An 8,620-nucleotide genomic window follows, 5' to 3' on the forward strand; every position below is an offset into this window, starting at 1 on the left:
TATCTCACTTGTTCTGACACTCCACATATTTGTCCGTCCTCTTCTCACAAATATGAGAGAGGGAGGAGAAAGCGTTACACATGTATGTGAAATGCATGTGCACTTGTGGCTGTGAATAAACAAACATTATTATCAGGAAAGGAGCCCCTTTTCACCTACTTGGAAAAGTGTAGTTGTTACTTTTGTGGTCAATATGGAAACAGAGACATCAGATTTTTCTGTGTCATTGCACCTTTTCTTTCTATTTCTCTGTCTCTCCTTTCCCTATTGCTATCTCTCGCACACACATCACAGAGACACATGCAACCATAAACCATTATACCACCTTTCATAAATGGGTGCAGAAGCACACAGCTCTTTCCTGCATAGTGCACCTAGCGTCTGGATTCTGGAAATCAATTTACACCGGCACAGGATGCTTCTGCCCACACAGCTCTCCAACTCAGGATCAGGAACACACACACACAAAATCATGCAGTCGTTCTTTTACACGTGCTCACCAACGCGTACACCAGTGTGCACGTATAAAAACAAATTATTTTCTCATATATCACCCATAAGCAGAGATAAAGAGGCACACACATCTACATACCCACCCTTTTCTCTCCAGGATGATTCATGTATTTTAAGGGTTTGCTGTTTAGAGTGGGTGAGCATGCTATTGCAGATGTTCCACAGAGTGGGTTGGCAGGATCAGGGCCAGAGGACAAAAAAAAAAAAGAAAAAAAAAAAAGATGCAGGAAGGGGAGGAAGGGGAGGAAGAAGACCTTCACAATATCTATTTTTGCCTTGAGTAGTCACCTGTGGATGGCAGACTTTTCAGAAATATGACATATTTTGCATATGTATATTCTTAAAAACTGGGAATACACATATCAAAACTAAATCTATTTCCATCCCTTCATGTGCTGTGATCTGAAAACACAGGGTGTTCTGTGGGGGAGGGGGTGTTGAAACCGAGCAATGTTTTGCCTCCTGGTTACTGACAAAAAAGAAAGAAAACACATCACTGCATGAGTTGAATAGAAAAATACCTCTGTGTTTGTTGCATCTGGTCAGTGATTGTCATCAATCACAGACAGAAAATAGATTGATAGAAAAAAATAACAGTTATTCTCATTTGAAATTATCATATTTAATTAAAAAACATATCTTTTATGAGTTTCTGATCATATATCATACCATCAAACTTATTTTTTCAAATAAATTCTTCATTGGGCCATATAAAAGCAATATCTGATTATCTGTGCTACATTAGTTCTTAATATTGTCACTCAACTTGAGTGATCAATAGGAAAAAACCCTCTAAAATACTGCACATCTTCTTTAAATGCTATTCCCATCCATCTGCCACAGACTCGGAGGTGGTCAATGCTTTGTACTGCCAGTGACATTAATAACACCATAGGAGATTCAAATGCCCCTTTTCCTCCTTCTCCGTCCTATTTTCTCAGCTTCCTGCAGTTTTCTAAGCGCTAATTACTGTGTTTATTCTTACTTGCGTCATGCTGTCCAAAAAGATCGCCTTTCTGGAAGCAATTATGCAAAAGCAAACAAATGCCCTGTCAAGAAAATGAAGCTTTTTTTTTTTACCCACCTGAAATAGAGACACATTTGTTTACTCGTTTAATCTAATTTTCCTGCGGTTTTAACATTTCTTTTTTTTTTTTAAGAAACAAAGAATATTTTACAAAGTAATACATTTTGGATGTCCCGTTAAGCGGTGGGGGTAGGAGTGGAGGTACAGGTAGTATTTTCAGCCTGCCTGTGACGCAAATAATGTTTTCTCCTCTAAAATGAAAAGTGTGTATGATTTCATGCTCAAGCGCAATTAAATATAAAAACACACAACATCTAAAATTATAATATTAAGGAAGCTCTAGGACCTGTAAGATTTTGTGATTATACCTCCCAGTTAACAAATATTTTTCAATTCGTTTTAATTAATGAGCCCAAAGAAAGTGTTTTTTTTATTACTCAGTAAGCTTTAATTTCATTTTAGTACAAAGTAGTGTTAAGTAAAATCTTTAACAAAAGGGTTTAAATGTTTAATCAAACTTTTAAAGGTTATATTCTGATTTATATGGCTGTGCTTCAATAACACTCAAATTAAATGCTTTGAGCGGGTTTTTTCAATGTCTTTCTCTGAATTGTAAATGAAGCAAAGGTTTCAGAATCAAGTGTAAATTTAACATGGGATTATACCTTTTATATGAAGCATTTAGTGTCATTTACTTGATATAGACCCTTCATACATTCATCCATCCATTTTCATCTGCTAATCTTTGTCAAGGTCATGGGGAGCAGAGCCTTTCCCAACTACCACAGGGCGATAATTTGGACCTTTAGAATTAAAGTGGTACCAAAAAGTAAATCACAATTATCACCACATAGCTGAGAGACTGCAAAACCAAATTATGAGTTCAGCATTTGGAACAGTCGTTCTAATTTAGCACAACTCAGATTTATTTATTTATTTTTACTATTACGATAACAATTAATTGCTGCAGCTTAAATCAATACTGTGGTTTTGACTTATGACCTCTGATTATGATTAAATTGGATTTAAAATGGGTGCTGAGGCTTTGTGCTCCTCTCTGCAAGACACAAGTCTACTCAGTTGTACCTTGTAGATAAGTAGGGGGTTTGATAAACCCAGTTCAAAAGGACCACATGTTCCCTCCCAGAGTGTAATCCTGCTCTGTGGCCCAGTGGTTTAATCCAAAATCAAATCCCTCTTGAGGTGCCAAGCAGCATAAAGAAGGCTTTTATGAATCATTGCTCCAAGACTGACAAACTGAGGGAAACACACATATACAGTATTTGTGGGAAGCCACTATGGCAGCCTATAGGTGGCTGATGGGCTGGCTAACAGCCCGTGCGCTCCTGCAGTACTTGTAAGTCAATGAACTCCATGCTGTGCCAGAGCCACTGGCAAAATAATAATAACCTGATTTTTCCAGGTCTACAGTAGACGCACAAGCTCTTAGAGTTAATTATGAAATTCTTGATAGAAGACTTGCAGCTACTTACCCAAAAGTTTTAATGATGCAGTAGTTTTTCTGCTGTGGGGAAAGTTCATCACGGAGTTCTCATGGGAAGGTGCCTGGACGCTCTTTTTTTTTTTATTTTTTGTACTAGACAACCATATGTTGAGTGGGTTTATGTCTTTGCTAATAAGTGGTGACTGAGTTTAAAAGCTGAAAATAAAGTGAAAATGATACAGAGCACAGTGGCAAAGAAATCCCTAAAGGCAAAATTTCTACAGGGAAGAAAATCCAAGGAGTGCTCAGCTCCGTGTCACACAAGCTGGCACCATTAAAATTGGCCCTTATTTATCTAGCCTGTTACTGCCCTCAAAAAGCCTTTTTTTATTTTATGGCTGGAATACCAAAGCAAAATGTATCCACAATAAAATGACTAAGTAATGCTAACACTGCATTATATTAATAGTGATATAAGAAGAAACGTGTCTAATTAAGAGATTTGTTAACTATGATTTAAAGAGTTAGATTGCCATTTACCCTTTAGAGCTACATTAATAAAACAAAGTTGCACATCCCAGTGATGTCACTTAAACTAACCACAGCACCTATGCTTGACTTGAAAATTATAGCATTTCCATTTAGCAAATACAGAATATTTTTCTGGTCCTTGGGTTTCAATTGTAGGAAATATTACCGTGAAATATAATAGGAATGGGCATTTTTTTATTTCCAGCCCTGAGTCATTGTTGTTACAGAAAAACTAACACAATAGTTTGCAGGTCATCATTATACCTCCCGGCATTTGGTTTAATCTGTTATTACTTTTTCTATAGTTTTCTATTTTTCACCCCAATTTTATGGTTATTGTTGCAAAGAAACTACCACAAATGCTTCCAGGTAATAAGTCACAAGATCAAACATATAATATTTACTTTATTACATTCAAACAAAGGGGGGAGGGGCAGGAGGGGGGTTAAGGCTATAAAGTAGCTTTAATTTCTGTATTATAATATGGTCATAGTGTCCTAATAAGTAAAAACATCTGTACACAAATTATCTCTGTAATCCTGACAAGTTACTATACTACCTAAACAAACACTTTACAGTAAAAACTACTATTACTAAATGGTTCTGTGCATTTTATACATTTCAGTCAGAGGATCAGCTTAAAACCAAGGTTGATAAAAGTATTACCTGGTTATTACCTTGTAATTACATGTAATTAAATGTTATTACCACCACAAGTCTGAAGTGGCAGTCCTGTTTCTTCTATGCTAACTCACGACAGCAGCGTCATATTTGGTGTACAGGCATTAAAGTGGTATCAGTATCAGTATCAGTATTCCTCTCTAATGCTACACTAGAAAAAAAGGGAAAAAATGTGCTCCTGACCCCGAATATCAATCTTTTGAAACTTAGTCTATAGTTTTAAAACTGAATAGTTTTCTTTTGTGTGTATGTTTGAAGTTAGATCACAAAAGATGTTAAAAAAATAACATTTCATGAGACATGCTGTCTGAAAGTAAAGTTCAAGATTTTATAACGTAATTAATTTATGATACGTCATTCAGTTCACACAAGTCAGCTTATTCATGTGCTCAAAAAATGAAAGTTAATTTGACATATTTCAAGAACTGTAGAGGAACGCGCTAACTTTTTAGATGATGCGCATGAAAGCACACTGTGTTGGTCAGGTGGAGTATTTGAAAGGGTGTTGTTTTTTTTTTTTTTTAAACACCAGATCACGTTGAGATGTCAACAACCTTCGAGTGTCCCGATAAGGAGGAAAGTAGGTGGCTAATGTTTGACAAGACTGTTGTGATGAAGGATCAAAGGTCCCAGTCTGTTTTTCTGTCACAGCCTCTTTCACACTTGAGAGGGATTTCTGTCTGGGAGAGAGCGTATTTCATGAGGGTGAGTGTGTCTCTGAAAATACTCAATAAGTCAGTGGATTTTTACAAACTACTTTTGAATACTATGCACGTTAAATCCAAAGGCACCGGGTCATCTTCATCATCGTGATGGAACTGGCCTTTTATCCGGCGCTGGCACTGATGTATTTCTTTGGAGTGATGAAGGCCGCGCAGGATGACCGGGTGGAGCTGACCGACCACGCGTCGATGAACGTGTTCTGTCTGTTCGTGCTGGCACAGCCGCTGTGTCTCATAATCGGTGGATACACTGGCATGGCTACTTACCTTCTCACCGCTCTGGTATCCTACAACTTCCTGCCATGGAAAAGCAGTACAAAAAAGCAAGCAAAAGAAAAAGACTCAGAGAAGAAGACAAAGTGAGAGGCAGAAACATACATTACATGGAAATACCAAGAAAGTGGATTCAAAAGGGGACTGAAAAGTATTTAAATAAAGAAAAAAATTATAAATAAATAGCTATTTCACAACACATTATCAGTGATTAAACCTGTTGTCACAAATCTGTTGTTTTGTCTGCAGTTGTAATGATCTGTGAGAAAGTATCTGTATTTTCATACACAAAGTGACTCATTTTATGATTCTTGATGTAGATGATGTTGTTGTAAATACATTCAGCTGGGTGACTCAAGAGCAAAATAGAGAAAATTGCAAACAAAAGGAACATTAAATCCAAAAAAACTTCACCAAGTGAAAAAATATACAGAATAGTGCACAGCACAAACAGAGCTATTCTTGAAATCAATCATTTCTAGACCTACTGGCTGGGAACTTTTCAAATAAGTTGAATACTTACTTCCACACCTTTATGATCAGGTTAGATGAGAGGATCAACTCCAGATTTTGTAATACTGAGCTAAAGCCAGCAGCTTGTGAGTTTAGCACAAAGATGGGAACGGGGCAAACTAGCTAGCATGTTGTGCAATCTGTTGTTTCGTTTGGGGGGGGGTTCCCTTTCTCTTTTCCATTTTCTTACAACATTACAGATAAATAGAGAGCCATAAAGGTATCTTTGGACTGATTCAACCTCGGTCTTTATGCTAAGACTCCATAACAAGCCATCTAAGAACTTGCCTCAGGTATTAATGATGGTCAGGTTAGAGATCCTTTCCCCAGATTAACTTAAATTGTATGCAATAAGCAAAAGTTACAGTTAGGGTCATAAAGCTCACAGCAACCTTAATAAGTTGCCCATAATACTGATTTCTCTGTCTCTCATGGAGTTAAGGAAACTGGCAGGATGGCAAGTACTGTAGATATCATAAACGTAACCCATGGCTAGGGTTTTTTGGCTTTTTTCAATATTATTGACAGACACAGTAAGAGGAAAGCAGAGGGAGAGCGTCACCTGCTCAACACTGAGCCAAACCCGCGCCCCTTAGCCCTAAACCCATCGCCTGCTTCGTTGCATGATGCTTCACGTTACAATTGATTCAGTCAACCACTCACTTTTTTTTATTTACCACATTTTACAAGACTTAGTTGTTGGTTGTTGGAAGAATTAACAGTGAAGTGCTCTATTCTCAGCTGCACTGAATACACTAGGCGCTGTCACATCTTAGCCAAATTAAATAGTCAGAGGTCACAGTTACGCACTGGAGATAATTATGGCGACAGGAGGATAGCATATTCTAAAATAGTTTCAGGTCTTCATCACAGCAAAGGGGAAATCATCAAAGGAGTTTGGGCTCATCATAATGGTTTGAGGTAATTGTTGTATAACTGTAGAGGCGCACTGTGGTCTCAGGACAGCAGCCACTAAGGGAAATCAGAACCTGTGTGGAACAGATCTTCTTATTCGACTCTTGGCAAGAAGTGTACTTCCCAAAATGAAAAATTGTTCCTTTAAAACTGAGAAAATGATTCAGTGAACATCTCCAAATTATAATTACATTGTTAATGTCATAATATGAAGCCAATTAGCTCTGGACTGTAAAGTTTGTCAGTGACAAACAAAGAAAGCGATGGTTTCCTCTTTTCACCTGACATGACAGTGACACTGAATGTGTCTCTGGCCTTATAGCTGAGTCATTTCTAGTGAACCTGCCTACTTGAATATGACTAATCTGTCAATTAATTAAGTATTCAGTATATTATACACTCATGAACAGTGTTTCACAAAAGCTCCCACTATATGGAGGACCACAAGAGCCACACGCATCGAAATAAAAAGTTCTGTGCTTAATTAATGAATTGTAGAATAAAATCTGCATTTGTAAATTAATTTTTGAATTCCAATTTAATAAACTGATTTTTAAAATGCTTTTTAAGTCTTCATTTCAAAAAACATTTTCGAATTGCACTTTAATAAACTTCATTTCAAAAACCTTTTTCGAATTGCACTTTAATAAACTTCATTTCAAAAACCTTTTTTGAATTACACTTTAATAAACTTCATTTCAAAAACCTTTTTCGATTGCACTTTAATAAACTGCATTACCCGTAGGCATTCACCCGTTGCCTACTGGTGGTGGTCAGAGGGCCCGGTGGTGCCAGTGTCCGGCAGCCTCGCCTCTGTCAGTGCGCCCCAGGGTGGCTGTGGCTACAATGTAGCTTGCCATCACCAGTGTGTGAATGTGTGTGTGAATGGGTGGATGACTGGATATGTAAAAGCGCTTTGGGGTCCTTAGGGACTAGTAAAAGCGCTATATAAATACAGGCCATTTACCATGATACAAAATAAATACAGAAGAATAAAAACTTTGTGAATAACTTTACTCTTCTTAAAAATAACTCATAAAACAAGTAAAAGTACAAGTTAGAGACTTCCTCACTAAGATTTTAATTGTGTGTTAAAGAGAAAGAGATTAGGAGGTAAAGTAGAGGATGCAGAGTCCATCATCACTGAGGCCATCTCTCCTGCATGAAGTCCAGGTGCTGGTTTCCCAGTGTGTGCATCTGATGGCCCAAAGCTGACTCAGAGCCGTAACACCATCAATGGCTGCAGTATGGAACAGGTGTGGGTGTGTCCTCATCTCCCAGAGGAGTCCAAATTGTCATCAAACAGCCCTACAGACTATCAGCAGTGATTTAAGTACTTTAAGACCTCTGTGAAAATCATTTACAGTATATATCACAGAATTTAAGGCCTTTATAATCACAGAGCATACAGAGAAAAGTACTAAACTGAATCAATTTCAGCTTTTGTTTCTCATGATGTATATTGTATTAATTAAATTTCATTATCTGTAGCTTTACCACACATTTGCCACACAGGTGTAGATACTGTAGGTTCAGTGAATGCTTAGATTGCACTGATTAGAATATACTGGACATTCAAAGCTAAGATTCAGCGCACTGTGTTAGAGGCTGGGATTTGATGAATTCATCATATATACAACCTTTGATCATCGTTTATGTCCAGTTGAGAATGAATCTGTGCACTCACATATTAAATGAACTGAAATCAGTAATGTGATCTCGAGTCTTTATATGCTGAATGAGAGAACTGAAAGCTGTTATTTTAATCAGCCTGTCTCAGTTGTTTTAACTCACAAGTATCACAAAGTAATGTGGTAACATCTGGACTGACGAGTTTACTGTCAGCATTTTAATCGCTAGTTTAAAGGTTGCTGCAGCCGTTGCTCTAACACTGTATAAATGTAACGGGCCTCAGTGCTGGTTCTAATAGTCTGAGCTGCTTCCAGCTTTATTTGTGAAGAGCACAGCAGCTTACAAAACACGTAGCTAGCTCGTACAGCT

This window comes from Neolamprologus multifasciatus, chromosome 5 (genome assembly GCF_963576455.1).
Source record: "Neolamprologus multifasciatus chromosome 5, fNeoMul1.2, whole genome shotgun sequence".
NCBI classification, from domain to species: Eukaryota; Metazoa; Chordata; class Actinopteri; order Cichliformes; family Cichlidae; genus Neolamprologus; species Neolamprologus multifasciatus.